The 14020-nt window shown below is 39.6% G+C and overlaps 1 long non-coding RNA gene and 1 pseudogene across 1 annotated transcript in view; both read left to right on the forward strand.

Annotated features, from left to right (window-relative positions):
* The window catches only part of LOC144614753 (uncharacterized), a 43374-nt gene that overhangs the window by 5145 nt on the left and 24209 nt on the right, over positions 1–14020 (forward strand). The window contains exon 2 of the long non-coding RNA XR_013552854.2: positions 4391–4489. This is a non-coding gene — a long non-coding RNA (uncharacterized LOC144614753). The remainder of the gene's footprint in view (positions 1–4390; positions 4490–14020) is intronic.
* LOC132689775 (E3 ubiquitin-protein ligase RING2 pseudogene) lies at positions 1835–2922 on the forward strand (annotated as a pseudogene).

Here is a 14020-nt window from a genome sequence, read left to right on the forward strand (position 1 = left end):
CACAGCTAATAACTGGCAAAGCCAGGACTAAATCTAGGTCTTTGAATAGCAAATAGCATTCTCTTTGCATTGGAAAGAACCTTAGTGATATTTAATTCTGAGCCCAAATGAGAAACTGTAGCTCAGAGAGGCTGAATGACCTTCTGGAGCTCATCTGTCTGGCAGATTTGCTCACAGCAGATGAGGAGCATTCAGTCTCCACTCTTCGCATGCCACCTTAAGGATCCACCATGTTCAAAATCACACATATACCTCAAGGTATAGAAGTGATTTTATTATTAATCATTTAGTAATTAGGCTGAGTAAACTGAAAAATACTGGTCACATTCCTTTTTCACAAACCTCCAAGAGACTCTCCAAATAGCTGTGCTAAAATATTGTACTGAAGAATGCTTAAAAACAGGCTGAGAACATTTTTAGATGGTGCTGTGATATTCTTATGGTGCTCAAATGGTATGTATTTTTCTGTATTTGGCCAGTGAAATTGATGCTATAGGGATTCTGTGACTGCTATGCCTGGTGCCAAAGTAGATATGCCCTACGAGAGCAAAATCCATGGACATTCAGAAAAGGAGGCACCTAAAGAAACTTCTCTGATAGAAGTGCAATGAGTATTATTTTGGTGTATGCTATGGAAATTCAAGAAATATCATATTACTCCATTTGCCCTAAATGTTCACTAAAGCACTTACTTTGTGCCAAGCACTGACCTAAGAACTTTAAATGTATCAGATAAATCCTATTTGCCCCTGTTGCTCCCTCTCTTGAGTCATACAACAATGTTGGATTATTTGGCAGGGGTTTGGGCAGTGTGGCTCCCCAGCCACTAAACTCTTTAGCTTCCACAACACCCATGCCCACTGCCAGCTCTCTGGGCAGGCTGGACTCTCTCTGGAATCACGTGGCATTAAAGCACAGGTCCCAGACCCTAAATGAATCCAACCCTAGAGGCCATCCCCAATACTCCAAATCTTGAGTTTACCATTCCACTTCCTGTACCCTCAATGCAGTCTCTTGAACTGATTTGTACTCCCCCAGACAAAAGCCTTATGGCTCCTGGGTAAGGGCTCCTGGAGCTATAAATTTTATTCTCCACTTGGGTTGTCAAATTAAGCAAACATAAATATAGAATGTGTAGCTAAATCTGTATGTCAGATAAACAACAAATAATTGGGGGGGGGGGTGTACTTAGACTAAAGAATTATTACTAGATTATCTGAAATACAAATTTAACTGAGCATCCCATATGTTATCTGGCAACCCTACCTGTACTCTCTCTTTCCCCAGCTTTGCAACATAAAAGCCATCAGGAACTCTCTAAGGATGGGGAGCCCAAACTCAGAACACAGAGGCTACTTGGATAGAGAAGCAAAGAATGTAAAAATATCTCACCTTTGTTTGAGTCTCCTATGGCAGTGAGACTAAAGCACAAATGAATAGCTCAAGGATTACCCTGCCACTGAAGCAAGGTGATAGTTAACAGCAAGATTTTTAGAGTACTGCCTCTGTGACAAGGCAAATTTGGGATTCAAACCTAGAGTAGATTCTTGGCATTCACAGGGTCCAGTCCTGAGGCCTTCACACACACCCCCACCCCCAGGTTCATGAATATCATGTTAGTGTAGTTCAGTTGAAAATTTTAAGTCATCCTTCAGGCTCTTAATGATCCCTATATATTCAGGATTCGAAAGTCAGTTATAAAATAGTCTTCTGGCTAAAAAATGATGAGATGCCTCTTAGCTTTTCCTAGATTTCAGTCACCAGATCTACCACTGACTTTCATTTCAGGCCATTTTTCATTAAGAAATACGTTCTCATATTGTACGGCTCGTACATGAGTCTGGGTCTGGCCACAGCCAGCGAGTCCAGGGCTGAGGCAGGAGCCGAGACCTCTCAGGCTGTGCAGACAAATGGAATTCAACCAGTAAGCAAAATGGGAACTCAGCTTATAGCAATTACAACCAACACCTCAGGAGGCAATAACGGATGACTTGGACATTGTGGTTTCACTTCCAAGTCTACACAAAGAACTAATGTGTCCAATTTGTTTGGATACTTTGAAGAACACCATGAAGAGCAAAGGAGTGTTTACATAGGTTTTGTGCAGACTGCATCACCACAGCCCTCCGAAGTGGCGATAAAGAATGTCCTACCTGTAGGAAAAGGCTAGTTTCTAAAAAATCACTAAGACCAGCCTCAAACTTTGATGCACTCATCAGCAAAAGTTATCCAAGTTGTGATGAGTGTGAAGTTCATCAAGAGAGAGTATTAGCCGGGATCAACAAGCAATAATCAGCAGGCACTCAGTCACAACACTCAGGAAGGACGGAAGATACAGGCCAGGAACAGACTACAGAGAGGCAAGAAACAACAGATTGAAGATAGTAGTGGAGCAGAAGACACTGGTGACAGTTCTTCACTGTAGCAATGCTTCTGCACACAGTAATCAGGAAGCAGGACCTAGTACCAAACAGACCAAAACATCTGATGATTCCCAGCTTGAGCTTGATAAGAGCAGTGCAACAGTGGCAATTGATCCAGTAGTGGATGGTGCCAGTGAAATTGAGTAAGTATTCAGGACTCCCCCCACACTAATGGAGAAAGATAATAGTGCACAGAGAAGATACCTAAAAACTTCAGGTGATGCCACTGTTGATCACTTAATCCAAGTCTCTGGCTGAAAGGTTAGCTTTGGAAGAACTTGAAAACAAAGGAGAATCAAAGCAGGTGACCCTTGATACAGCCAGTGAGAAGCAGTAGACCATTTACATAGCAACAGCCAGCGGGCAGTTCACTGTATCAAATGGCTCTTTTTCTTTGGAATTGGTCAATGAATAATACTGGAAAGAGAACAAACACATGGGACTTTATTATGCACCCACAAAGGAGCTTTTACAAGTTGTATGTTTTCACAAACTCTGATTTCATCTGGAACACCCTTCTGACCCAGAAATTTTTCATAGTTCTGTATTCTTTTCTTTTTTAAAATATTTTAAGTAATCTCTACACCCAACGTGGGGCTTGAACTCACAACCCTGAGATCAAGAGTAACATGATCTATTGACTGAGGCAGCCAGGTGCCCCCACAGTTTTGTGCCTTAAGTGATGATTCAGTTGGCTATCCTTTTCCCTCCGCTCAAGATTTTTCTTAGGCTTACAGAATGTTAAGTAATATGTATTTTGACTTTTTTCCCTAGAGTCTTATATATTTATAGTTTCCTATATAAGCTGTAGTGTGTTCATGAAGACCAAGGCTCAAATTCACTGTGCCTAGGGGTGCCTGGGTGGCTGTCGGTTGAGCGTTCAACTTCGGCTCAGGTCATGATCTCACGGTGGCTTGTGAGTTTGAGTCCGGCGTCAGGCTCTGTGCTGACAGCTCAGAACCTGGAAACTGCTTCATATTCTGGGTCTCCCTCTCTCTCTCTGCCCCTCTCCTGATCATGCTGTCTCTCTCTGTCTCTCAAATATAAACATTAAATTTTTTTTAATTCACTGTGCCTAAAAAACAATTTTCATAAGATTATTATTTTCATGGTATTTTCTTTCATAATATCTCATTTTTTAAAAAGGTTCTTTATGAACTTAGTGTCCATTTGCCATGCAGTGTTATTTTTTTCCATTTTTTCTTTCTAATTTTGGAATTTCTGATCTTGGGGAAGAGAAACAAACAAAATGTCAAGTTCTATGACAACTTGGTTCATTTACAGATTTCACGGAAGAAAGGAAAATTAAATTGGTCTTATGTAGTCTTCAAGTGTAGATTTAAAGAGGACTTTTTTTGTATTAGCTTTTTTGTTACTTCAGTCCCTTTATTATATGTATTTGATGCTTTCTCCTATTAAAATACCAGAGATACGGAGATATTTTGCACTTCATCCTTTTTTTTTTTTAATGTTTATTATTTGAGAGAGAGAGAGAGAGACAGCAAGCAGGGGAGGGGCAGAGAGAGAGGGAGACACAGAATCAGAAGGCTCTAGGCTCCAAGCTGCCAGCAGAGCCTGACGCAGGGCTCGAACCCACAGACCATGAGATCATGACCTGAGCCGAAGTTGGCTGCCCAACTGACTGAGCCACCCAGGTGCCCTGCACTTTATTCTTTAATGAGAAGATATGTTCAAAGTTTCCCTTATTCTTTTCTTATTGGTAACCATGTAAGTTTCAAGAATAATGTGGCACGTGGAACTAACAATTGGAAAAAAAAATAGTTTGTTTCTGTTTGAAAAGCGTATTCAGCATTTTGGGTGGTCCTGTCAGTTTATAAATTTGGTGCTGTGCTAATCACACTCCAGAGAAGCAAGTTAATGGGGCTTGAGATTTGCCCTAGTGAAAGATAATTCTCTGGAAGAATGTCAGCAAGTTGGGTAAAGTCATTCTCCTTTTCTTAATTTAGTTTTATATTGAAGGACAGTGTTGGGCATTTGGCTTTATGAAGACAGATCAGAAATAAGATTGCCTGTGTGTTATTTTTTCATCATTGTCCTGATTCCAGGTATGTTTCCAAGTTTATATTATCACAGTATTTATGAAGACTTGTTTGCATTGAGAAATTAACCCCAAAGGGTTTTTTTGTTTTGTTTTGTTTTTGTTTTTTCGCCAGAAGTGAGTAGTCCTCCAGTATCATTGCATTTAAATAACATATTTAGTCATTGTAAATATTTATTTGTCATTTTTGACAGATTGGGGCCAGCTTCATGTTTTAAGTCTTCAGCCCAATATGAAAACTTACTGGTTCATTAATTTTTTTAACGTATTATTGAAAATATTTAAAATCTGTTTTTACAGTTTTATTGGTAACCTGTGTCATGAAATTTGGTGACCACCAAAAATCAAGGGAAATTTTTGTATTCAATTCCTTTTCTGGTGTAATGTTAAACTATATGGATTATTTTTTTTTTTTAATTTTTTTTAACGTTTTATTTATTTTTGAGACAGGGAGAGACAGAGCATGAACAGGGGAGGGTCAGAGAGAGGGAGACACAGAATCGGAAACAGGCTCCAGGCTCTGAGCTGTCAGCACAGAGCCCGACGCGCGGCTCGAACTAACGGACCGCGAGATCATACCTGAGCTGAAGTCGGACGCTTAACCGACTGAGCCACCCAGGCGCCCCATGGATTATTATTTTTTAATTTTTTAATACTTATTTACTTTTTTGAGAGAAACAGAGCCTGAGGTGGGGAGGGGCAGAGAGAGAGGGAGACAGGGAGACACAGAATCCCAAGCAGCCTCCAGGCCCTGAGACTGTCCACACAGATCCCGACACGGAGCTTAAACTCACAACCCATGAGATCATGACCTGAGCTGAAGTTGACGCTTAACTGACTGAGCCACCCAGGCGCCCCTTAAGTTGTACAGATTATTAATGCATGTCCACTGAATATAACCCAGGTTTGTGATACAGCTGCTTAGATTTTATTGGTGACATTAGATTAGTGGATGCATTAAATAACTAAATTCCCATTGTGATCAACTGAGAAAAAAAAAAAAAGAAATACCACTTGACACCACTAGGATTACTATGACAAAAGAGACAATAACAAATGTTGGTGAAGAAGTGGAGGAATTGGAACCCTGATACATTGCTGGTGGGGATATAGAATGGTGCAACCATTCTGGAAAACAGTCTGACATTTTTTTCCTAAGGTTAAATATACGGTCGCCACATGATGCAACAGTTTCATTCCTAGGTTATACGCAAGAGAAATAAAAACATATGTCCACACAAAAATTTGCACATGAATGTTCATAGCAGCGTTTTGCATAGTAGACCAAAGGTGGAAATAAATCAAATGTCCATCAATGATAAGCGAATAAACAAAATGTGGTCTATCCATACAACGGACTATTATTCAGCCATAAAAGAAAAGAAATACTGGTATATGGCGCAACATGGATGAACCCTGAAAATGCTATGCCTGGTGAAGGAAGCCGATCACAAAAGACCACATATTGTACAATTTCATTCACTTGGAATGTCCAGATTAGGCAGATCTATAGAGACAGAAAGTAAGTTAGTTAGAAAGTAAGTTAGCCTAAAGCACAGCACAGAGGAATGGGAAAAATAGGAGGAAAGGGATGGCAGGTTTCTTCATAGGGTAAGATGGTAGGTAAAAATTGATTGTGGCGAAGGATGTACAACTCTGGATATTCTAAAAACCACTGAATTGGACACTTTAAATAAGTGAATTGCATGGCATGTGAATTATAGCTCAGTAAAGCTGTTGTTAAAAAGCAGAGCAAGTTTTTATTGTTTGTGACCCAGTTTTAAGAGGAGTAGGGAAAAACAAAAGAGCACTGAGATGTAATGCTGGGTGGCTAGTTAGCTAAGTCACTAGCTAAGTGGCTTCTGAAACTTCACTTGTAAAATTACAACTCTGGAAGGCAGTCATTGCAGAGTCAAATTATGAATGCTAAATCCATTACAAAAGCCAGTAGTCTACTTTCCTTCTGTGCCTTCTCGTGAAAAGATTCAAAGCGCCTAAATAGCAAGTAGTGTGAAACAATAGCAGCTGTTTATTAAAGACTATTTTTTAAATGACATCTTCTTCAATAATGATACCTAGAATGTTCCATGCTAAAGAAGCCGTAATTTCACATTTGCTCAAGACTTGATTTGATTTAGCCCGTATGACACAAATCTTGGATAAAGCATGCAAACAACTTAATTTCATTTCCTCATTAACCAGAACTGATGAGGGAAAAATTAATGAGAGAACCAATAAGATGTTATAAGCTGTTCAAAGAATCCCCTGTACCACATATATATAAGATTATCAAGAATGATGAGATATAATTGGTTAAATCAACTACGTGGGAGTCTCCTAAGTCTTAGCCTCACAAATCCGACTGAGTGGCTGTGGTGTTGCAAGGGCTGCTTAGCTGAAAAGGGACTGGTCTGACTTGAGATTTCTTTAATCTAGCTTCCTGTAGTTGGTAGGTTGGGAAAGACAGTATTATTTTCAAAAATCATTTAAGAATTTCACAAGACTAAAACTCAACCTTGACCTCATCTTACTTCACACTCCACATCCAGTCTGTTAGGAAGGAAATCCTGTTGATCTTAAAAAGTTATCCGGGATCTGACCACTTCTCTGACCTTGGTCGGAACCACTATCATGTCCCACCCAGATATTGCTATGGTCTCCCTGCTTCTACCCAAATCTTCCTGCAGTCTCTTTTCAACTCGGCAGTCAGAGGATCCTTTTAAATCAGGAGACAGATTGTGTCACTTCTCTGCTCAGAACCCTCTTGGGATTTCCATCTGAAAGTAAAAGCCAAAGTCCTGGCATTGACCTCCAAGGGCTCACATGATCTGCACTGATCCCTGCTCGTCAACCCTCTAGACTTCTTCCCTACTTCTCCCTCACTCTCTCTGCTCCGTTGGCCACCTTCCTGAGCCTCAGACACACCTGACAGCTCTTAGGGCCTTTACTTTGTTCCTTCTGCCTGAAATGTTCTTCCCTCAGTTCCCTGGCTGGCTCCTTCACCTCCTGCAAGCCATTGCTTTATGTTCACTTTAGTAAGGTTAACCCATTCTATTTTCTATTACTTTCTGTGCTCATTCCCACTATTAATTTCCAATTGCTGCTGTAACAAATTACCATTAAAAAGTTGCTTAAAAACGTCCGACTTCAGCCAGGTCACGATCTCGCGGTCCGTGAATTCGAGCCCCGCGTCAGGCTCTGGGCTGATGGCTCGGAGCCTGGAGCCTGTTTCTGATTCTGTGTCTCCCTCTCTCTCTGCCCCTCCCCCGTTCATGCTCTGTCTCTCTCTGTCCCAAAAATAAATAAAAAACGTTGAAAAAAAATTAAAAAAAAAAAATTAAAAAAAAAAAAAAAAGTTGCTTAAAAAAACACAAATTGATTATCTTACAGATCCGGGAGGTAAAAAATCCAAATTAAGTCTTATAGGACTAAAATCAAGGTGTCAGCAGGGCTGCATTCTTTCTGGAGTCTCCAAAGAGAATCTATTTCCTTGCTTTTCCCAGCTTCCTGAAGCCTCCTGCATTCCTGGGCTCATGGCCTTTCCATCTTCAAAGTCAGCACCATGGCATTTTCAAATCTCCCTCACCCCCGCTTCCATTGCCACATCTCCTTCTCCAACTCTGGCTCTCCTACCCTCCCTCTTTCCCTTAAAAGGACCCTTGATTACATTGGGTTGACCCAGATAGTCCAGGATAAACTCCTCATATAAAATCCTTCATCATATCTACAAAGTGCCTTTTGCTATTTAAGGTAATATATACACAGGTCTCAGACATTAGGACATGGGCATCTTTGGGAAGCCATGACTTTGTCTAGCATTAATGATTCTCTTACCTTACCCTAGGTTTTCTTTTTTTCCAAAATACTTATCAACTTTAACATGCTTTACCTATCTACTAGATTTATTGTTGGTCATCCCTCCGCCATAATGTGAGCTCCATGAAGACATGAATCTTTGTGTCTTTTTTTTTTTTTAACTGATATACCTCTAGCAACTAGAATAGTCCCTGGCATATAGTAGATGTTCAATGAATATTTGTTGATTGAAAGAAAAGGAGGTACTCATCTAGATAAATCAAGAAGAGAAAATATCTTTGTTTATCTTTCCAAACATGTCAAACAGGAGAGGAAACAGAAGGAGCCTGTTCCACAGCAGCCAGCTTTCTGAACTGATTTGTAAACATGGAAACCTAGCGGTTCTCCAACTTCTCTGTGTACAAACATAACCTGAGAGACTTATTTACAAATTCAGGTTCTCTAGCCCCATCCTTCCCAAGTCCAGATTTAGATTTGTTAAGTCTTGAGTGGGGCTCAAGCCAACCCCACTGGGCTGAGGGCTATAATCCATGTTGGGCAAACATTGCTGGTGCCTCCTTGGTAAACCTTCCAAAGCAGAGGTTCTCAACCTTTGCCTGCACAATGGAACTTCCTAAGGAGTTTCATAAACTATCAATGCCTATACCCTATCCCCAGCAATTCTGTTACTTGGTCTGGGGTGCAGCACGGGCACTGGGATTTTTAAAGCTCCTGCTTATTTCTAATGTGCATCCGTGGTTGAGAACCACTGTTCTGTAATAATCAGACTCACTCAGATTTTACATGGCTGCCCATGATAAAGACTATATTTCCAAGTCTTTCTTGCAGTTAGATGAGGCCAAATGAGATTTGGACACACCAGGCAACCTTCCTCAAAAGATGGCACATACCCCTCCCTCCTCCTTTTTCTTTTCCCTCCCTCCTGCTACTTAGGATGCCCTCTTGAACAAGACCACACGAGTGGAGCCACTGGATGGAAGGAGCTTAGGCAACAAAAGCAAAAACAAATGGGACTACGTCAAACTTAATAACTTCTGTGCACCAAAGGAAACAATGAACAGAGTGAAAAGGCAACCTACAGAATGGGAGAAAATGTTTGCAAATCATGTATCTGGTAAAAGAATAATGTCCAGAATGTATAAGGACCTTCTAAAACTCAACAATAGAAACAAAATAACCTGATTATTAAAAGGGCCAAAGGACTTGAATACAATTTCTCTATTCTCTATTTCTCATTTGAAGAAATACAGATGGCCAACAAGCATATGAAAATTCATCATAAAAGAATTGCAGATCAGAACTACCATGAGATATCACTTCACACACATTAGGATGAAAATAATAGAAAATAACAAGTATTGGCAAGAATGCAGGGAAGTTGGAGCCCTTGTGCACTAGTGAGAAAAATGATGCAACCATCATGAAAAGCAGTATGGAGGTTCCTCCAAAAAATTAGAAAAAGAATAACTAGGGCCACTTGGGTGACTCAGTTGGTTAAGCATCCAACTTTGGCTCAGGTCATGACCTTGTGGTCATGAGTTCAAGCCCCATGTCAGACTCTCTGCTGTCCACACAGAGCCAGCTTTATATCCTCAGTCTCCTTCTCTCTCTGCTCCTCCCCCCTCAAAAATAAATAAATTAAAAAAAATAATAACCATATGGCCTAGAAACCCCACTTCTGGGTATATATCCCCAATGTCCATCAACAGAAAAATGAGTAAAAAAAAAAAAAAAAAAGAGAGAGAGAGAGAGAGAGAGATACCTACAATGGAAGATTATGCAGCTTAAAAAACAAGGGAATTCCCTTACATGCTACAACCTGGATGAACCTTGAGAACAATATGCTAAGTGAAATAAGACAGTCACAAAAGCACAAATATTTTATGACTCCATTTATATAAAGTATCTAAAATAGTAAAAATCATAGAAACATTAAATACAAAGATAGCAGCCAGGGAAAGTGGGAGGAGGAATTAGTTTTTAATGGGTATACAGTTTCAGCTTTGCAAGATGAAGTTTTAGATATCAGTATATATTTAACACTACTGAACTGTACACTTAAAAGTGGTTAAGATGGTAAATTTAATGTCATGTGTTTTTTTACCACATTTTTAGAAAGCTTTGAATCTGGTTTTCTGAATCATCCGTCACTACTAATGATTTCCTTTATTTTTGGCCTTATTCTCCTGGAATTCAATGTTTTTCTTCCATATGACACAATCTCTTTCATTAACACCCCCCCCCCCCCGCCCCGCCCCAGTGACACACATAGCAGTTCATAGGCAAGCCTAGTCAGCTCACTCTAGACCATCTCAGACTCCCTGGACCCCTGGTTCCTGCACGCTGGGTGAGAGGATGGGTACTGTCTGCAGCCCCCTCGTTTTCCCATGTCCAGCATCTCCTTCAGTGCCCACTTGTGAAGGTGATAGCTTCCTGGTTTCCATTCTCCCTATTTTGCTCTACTATTCCCTGACAAAGCTTCAACTGCTTGCTCCCTATCTGCTTCCAAATCCATCTCTGTAGCACCTCACTCATTTCCAGATGCCTTCTAGTCTTGTCCAGATAGATGCCATGCACCTGCAAGGTAACAGCCCACCAGATAGACTCATTGCATGCACCCCAAAACAGATTTATTTTTTCTCATCAAGACTTCTTACTCTTTCTCCATCCATATCGAATCAGTCATCACAAACCTCATTGATTGTACCTTTCAAGGCTCTGTGGGTGCCCTCTTTTCAATTCCACTGTCATCACCTGGGCTCTTGCAACTGAAATTGCTGAATCCAGTGTGCGGCAATTATTAAAATCTTAGTAACTAGTCCCTAGCTATTTTTTTCCCTTCCTCTTTCTCTCCCTCTCTTCGTCCTTCATTTTTCTCTTCCCATCCAATCCATTGTCATACTGCCACCAAAGTTATCTTTCTAAAAACCAGATTTGGCTGTTACTCCAAAATCTTTAGTGGATCCCTGTGGTCTCTGAGAAAAAGTCCAATCGTAACATTGTATACAAGTGCTGCCTCCACCTGGCCTGTCTACCTTCTTCGCTGATAAGAGAGTCAGTGCCTGTGCTAATGAACACAGCAGGCTCTAAAGTTGGACCAGACCCCAAATTTGACTCAGTTTTAATATCTATATGAACTTGGGCAAATCACTCATTACCCCTAAGTCTTAATCACCTCATCTGTAAAATGAGGATAACTATGACACCTACCTATGGTTTTGTGAGGATGAATGAAATATTGTGCTTAATGTTATTGTGATTATTATCATTACTCTCTTTCCAAAACGTTCCAGCTGCACTTAACACACCATACCCTGAACAAAATGTCTTTCCAGGGCTGTTTTTCCTTCCTGATTGGCTCCTTCCACCTCCATTCCATTTCCTCTCTGCCTCCATACCTCTTTCCGACCTTTCAAAATCCACCTTGTCTGTGGAGCTTTTTCTCACTTCCCCATAACTTGATTCTTTCCATCAAGTTTCCCATAGCACTTGATACATGCACTATTATTTGATCAGTTCTGAGTTACTGCCCATCAATAACATCTTGTCTCACTGTGAAGCATAAGACAGAGCTGGCTGAAAATAATAAAAGACATCCTGAGAAAAAAGAGGGAGTAAACAGACAAATATTAGCACTTAATAGTTTTAAATTGTGTGCAAAAAGTTACCAAAATCCAAAGGCTGATGGAAAAAACTTGGGGAGGAAAATGTTACCAGGAAATATAATACAAGTTTACTTTTTAATTATGTAAAGAGCTCCTGGCAAATTTGAGGAGCTTAAATGCCGACAGGGTTTGGTTAGTAAGTGGTGATACATCTGTAAATAAAACATTATGTGACCATGAAAAAGATTAAGGTGAATCAGTAGGTGTCAGCATAGATGTCCATGACATATTAAAGTGTGAAAATATGAAGTGAGATCTACTTTATGTGTCTGTATCTGGAAGAATATGCCCCAAATTGTCAACAGTTAGTCTGTAAATAAGAATATGGACCTAAGGAGTGAAGGAAAACTTTCAGATCTTCTTTCAAAAGTAACCACTTACTATTTTTATAATTTTAAAAAATTAAGTAAATAAATAGACCATCAGGGGCCCCTGGGTGGGTCAGTTGGTTAAGCATCCAACTCTTGATTTCGGATCAGGTCATGAGCTCACAGTCATGAGATTGAACCCTGTGTCAGGCTCCACCCTGGGCCTGGTGGATTTTCTTTTAAGAAAATCAGAAATCTTTTAAGATTTTCTCCCTCTCCCTCTGCCCCTCCCCTGTTTGTGCTCTCTTGCATGCTCACTGTCTCTAAAAAATAAATGAATAAACCATCAATCTGGCAAAAGACACATCAACTATAAATAAATGGGGGGATAGGGACAGATGATTTAGAAAAGAAATAGAGATGATGAATGAATGCAAGGAAAAATATTGAATTTTGGCAAGTAAAAATAAAGTAGTGATGAAGTGTTTATTAAAAATAGTCAAACAAAGAATAACCTACTAAATTATACTTCATGCTGGCAAAGATGCATTGAAATGGACACTTTCTTGTGTTTTTTGTGACATTTAAATTTTATGTAAGTCCTTAGGGGTAAATATTGGCAATTTGTATCAAGGGCAACAAGAATGTTCATGTTTTATGGTTCACTCACTTCTGGATGTATCTCACTTCAGAGATAATTCAACCTAACGAAAGGTCATATGCACAAAGACAGTGAAAATTTGGAAGCAATTTGAGATAGAGTGGTTAAATAAAATAAAGGACGGTTGTTGTGGGGAATTAAACAATCTATGCTATTTACAGGGACCTAGTAAGAGCTCAGTACCTGTTAGCTGCAGCTATTATTATTATTATTATTATTATTATTACTATTATTATGACAATGGTACTCACTATACAAATTGTGTCATTAAAAATTATCATTGCAAAACTAAAAGGCAACTGATGGAATGGGAGAAGCTGTTTGCAAACAACATATTAGATAAAGGGTTACTGTCCAAAATCCACAAAGAAATTATCAAACTCAACACCCAAAAAACAAATAATCCAGTGTAGAAATGGGCAAAAGACATGAATAGACACTTCTCCAAAGAAGACATCTAGATGGCCAACCAACACATGAAAAAATGCTCCACATCACTCATCATCAGGGAAATATAAATCAAAACCACAATGAGATACCACCTCACACCTGTCAGAATAGCTAAAATTAACTCAGGCAACAACAGATGTTGGTGAGGATGTGGAGAAAGAGGATCTCTTTTGCACTGTTGTTGGGAATGCAGACTGGTGCAGCCATTCTGGAAAACAGTATGGAGGTTCCTCAAAAAATTAAAAACACAACTACCCTACGACCCAGCAATGGCACTACTAGGTATTTATCCAAGGGATACAGGTATGCTGTTTCGAAGGGGCACATGCACCCCAATGTTTATAGCAGCGCTATTGACAATAGCCAAAGTATGGAAAGAGCCCAAATGTCCATTGATGGATGGATATATATATATATATATATATATATATATATATATATATATATATCTCACATCTTCTTTATACACACACACACACACACACAGTGGAGTATTACTCAGCAATCAAAAAGAATGAATTCTTGCCACTTGCAACTACGTGGATGGAACTAGAGAGTATTATGCTAAGCGAAAATTAGTCAATCAGAGAAAGACAAATATCATGACTTCACTCATATGAGGACTTTAAGATACAAAA

Source organism: Panthera onca, chromosome E3, assembly GCF_046562875.1.
Source record: "Panthera onca isolate mPanOnc1 chromosome E3, mPanOnc1 haplotype 2, whole genome shotgun sequence".
Lineage (NCBI taxonomy): Eukaryota > Metazoa > Chordata > Mammalia > Carnivora > Felidae > Panthera > Panthera onca.